The following is a 4,001-nucleotide window of genomic DNA, read 5'->3' on the forward strand; positions in this document are numbered from 1 at the left end:
TCAGATTTAGAAAACTACCCTGAAAATAACTACAGGATACAATTAGGCTATAACTTGTTCCAGAGAACTCAATTAAGTCTACTAGGGGAAACACATGTCCAGAAGCAGTTATGCCTCTTGGTATCCCTTAAGAGCAGCTCTAAATGCTGTGCATGTATCAGTGTGTTCACAATTTCCACTTCCCTCATCTTTTATTTTCAGTATTAAGAACTGCATAATAGCCACCAACACCTTGCACCACTGGTGGGTAACCAACAGCACAGTTAGAAGTCAGAAGACAAGGGCCCCTTTCTGCCAGGAACTCTACAGTCAGAAATTACACCCACCCCAAAAGTTTGCTTTCAAATAAAACCAAAATATTTCTACTTTTCCATGGGTATAAAACAAAGACTTGGCAGGCTTAAGGCATTTCTCATAGGCATACATGAATATTTTGCCAGAATCAGAAAGAAAACTGGATCTTCTGGCTTCCAAGCCAACCAGCCTCTTTCACTAGGTGCCAGATGGTGCATTTGCATCTTTGCCCAACGTTGCTGTCATGAGCGGATCCTGGTGCTGCTTCTAATTAATAGTAACTCACCGTGCATGTCTGGTGGATGATGCCACTCACACAGGAAATGCTTCCCAGCAGCAAGAAGTCAAGAGCAGAACCAAAAGATTCTCAACAGCGTATTTCAAACCCCTGTAAAGCACCTTCAAGAGCTGAGGTTACAGCTTGAATTCTAGTCAAGCCTGCCTCAAGTAACACTGAGACCTATTGAAACTCCCTTTTTATCACGCCCTCCTCCCTCTCTCCAAAATCGCTTCTGCTCAAGCACCCTTCCTCAATAACCCTTCATCTTGTCAAAAGGATGAGAATGAAAACCTGCCGAGGTGCCCTGGCAATCAACAGTGGATGTTTACAACATACAACGTGTTTACAACAAAGGCACGTGTTATTTACGTACTATATAATGTTAACTATCGTTACCTTTTGCTGCTTGCTGCAAATTATCCCTGTAACCGGGAAGATAAGTATGTTTATTAGCAGCCTCAATTAAGGAAATATTTGTGCCATGTCCCACTGGGCATGACTATGCTAATACTTCTCTCCCCTTTCCAAACCCAGTGTCTAAATCTAATTAGTTTTGAAAATCAACCCTATCAGGACAATATAGCTCTGCTATCGGTTGCCCACAGCTCTTCATAAAGGCTGTGTTCCACTGGAAGAATTTTTCAGCAGCACTGTTTTATGTTGCTACCCGTGAGCGACAAACTGGTGATGAAAGGCTGGTTTCTAGCTCAGGGGACTAAGCCCCACCCCCACCATATGTACTTGTTTTATTTGGATGCCACAACAGCATGGTTTGAAGAAATCCATGAAGTAATTTTCAAACTTAGTTCATACAGTACATGAGCCCACACTTACTGTAGCTGTTCCCTAACGTGTTTCAAGCCTTGGGTTTACTTTTAAATTATGTGTTTCAAAGCTGAAGCGCTTGCTTAACTGAGAGGTTAAAGCCGAGTGGATTGAGCAGAGCTTATCTTGGGTGCTCTAAGCAGCCTCCCCCCTCCACCTACTGTAGTTCGCAGAAGGGAACTTTCTCCATAGGCACAGCACCAATGGCAGCAGCGGCATCACTAACTTGTAAACACAAGGTTCTTCACTTCGAAAGTTAATGAATACACAGGAGGAAAATCTTCCCTGAGAGCCTGGCAACTCTGAGGCAGCGCTGTTGCACTTGTCACATGTGTAAACATGAAGAATGGACAAAGTGGGGGTTTAACATCTTGATGCATGTTAAATCATAGCATGCAGAGCACAGCCATTTAATTCCGTAAAGTTACTTCTTTCCACTGTGCCACCAAAATCTGTTGATATAGCAAAAATAATGCTGTATTTTAGTAATACTGCTATGATAGCAGGTACATCGGATTCCAGCTTTGTCTTAAAACCAGAGCGGGGTCTGTTTTAAGTGTAATACACAGATACTACACACTTTGCCCTAGAGAATCAAAGGACTGTGTAAAGCCTGGCCACCTGCTATAAGGAGCATGTGGGACTTTTTCATTTGTCAGTGAAAATTTCTAAAGAAAAACCCCCAAATCCGAAAGCTGAAGAGTTCAAGGCAAACTCTATAATTAAAGAAAGTAAAATTTCTTGGAATCATACAGAACTGATGAAGGAACAGTGCGGGACAGAGATGATCAAGGTTCTGCCTCTGTCCTCAGAAGCTGAGAGTCCTTCAGACCTTCCTCCCAGCCACCTCTGTGAAAATCCCACCACTCCTCACTGCCCTGTGACCAGGACAGACCCCTGAGAAATGCAGTGTTTTGGCTATCGAGCAGGCGAGAGAAAGGAAGCCACCCTCAGAGAGGACTCGCAGCTTTTCATGGTGCACAGCCAAAGGTAACCCTGTGTAAGCATCAGAGACCCACCTCGCTGAGGAACTTCCTTGTACCTGCTTTTGCCACACATCTACAGAACAGTTGTAACACCTCAGCTGCAGATTTTTCCATTGTCAGAGATTTTGCTACCTGGCAGCATACAGAATACCTAAAAATATTAGTATTGCCGCAAAAGATTATTGGAGAGGCTGCTTTCTAGATGAAGCTTTCAAAATCTTGACTGTACACAATGGAAACGGTTTTGGTCTGTGAAAAGGTGTAGTTGCAATTGAGCAAGCATGTGCTAAAGACCAAAGCAGATTTGTTATTCTGGACTGTCATTTCCTATCATCATTCCGTTTTTTGAAGGCGTAATTATCCGAACATGTGGCTTTTAATACTTACAGTGCTCATTAACTCGACATTTGCGTGTCTCACCATTCCAGTTTTCACACAAAGGCTTAAGGTACCAGCTCAAAGATGCAAAGCTATGGAGAGCATGGAATGGTCATAGTGGGGATAATAGCTCCAAAGAAAGGATACATCTGCCTAAATTTAGAACATCATTTTGATGCTATGTCTCAAAACTCTTTGGACCATGGCCATTAGGAACCTGTTCCCATAGGCTTATCTAAGGTGCCTTTGATACTCAGTTCGATTGGTAATATAAAAGATTCCTCCAACTAGACAGACTCTAAAAAAAAAATTCTTTATCTGTAAAACACAAGAGAATTCTTTAGACTAGTTTCCCTCTTACAGCTGAATAGAGGTAGATAGAAAACCACGAGCTTCTCAAGCAGTAAACCAGTAACAACAAACATGCGCACACTGTGATTAGAAGAAAAACCTGGCTGGGAGACAAAAACCAGTAAATACACTGGAAATTACAAATCATTAAAAAGTATCTAGGTTACTTCCTATCAGTGGGACACCCCCCCAACATATTAATATCTGGCAATCATTTCCTCTTATTTCATATTTTGCGCTTGATACTTGAAAAGATAACAAAAGGATCAAAGTAAGCAGTTTTGCAACTATTGCTCTGAAAGGTAGTAATTTTACTGAGAAATGAAACAAAACTATAATTAAAAAAAGCTTCCTTAACAAGCTGCAGTAAAATCACACTTTTGTTTCCTACGTACACTTTGTTTGGCAGCGAGAGGAAGGCATCCGACAGCAACACAGCCGTAATTGTGCAAAAAAGGGACGGTGATATAAATCACCAAAGGTTAATGATCAGGATGTGAACAGAGGGACTTGTTTACAGAAATAGCATGCAATTTAAAATTTACAAGAGATTTAATGCCACCACTTGGCAATCACTAAAATCAACAGCCCAGAAAACAGTGACATTAAGAAAAATATTACAGTTATAATCATTCCAAAATAAGTCAATTAGTGTTAGGGCATGCGCTTGCGATTACTTGACCCATTTGGTTTGCACTTAAGTGAAGAAAAAAAAAAATCCCCCTCCCTTATATTGAGATTACTGAGTTGTGACCTATTTTGCATTCCCTATTTCTTACACCATCCCTCTTACATGTTGTTGGAGATGGTGGCAGAGGTTTTTTTTTTCCCCTCTCCTTGCCTGGCTTCCAAGTAATTCTGACCTTTGACATTTGTAATAATAAAAA

Source organism: Buceros rhinoceros, unplaced genomic scaffold (assembly GCF_000710305.1).
Source record: "Buceros rhinoceros silvestris isolate BGI_N320 unplaced genomic scaffold, ASM71030v1 scaffold6100, whole genome shotgun sequence".
Lineage (NCBI taxonomy): Eukaryota > Metazoa > Chordata > Aves > Bucerotiformes > Bucerotidae > Buceros > Buceros rhinoceros.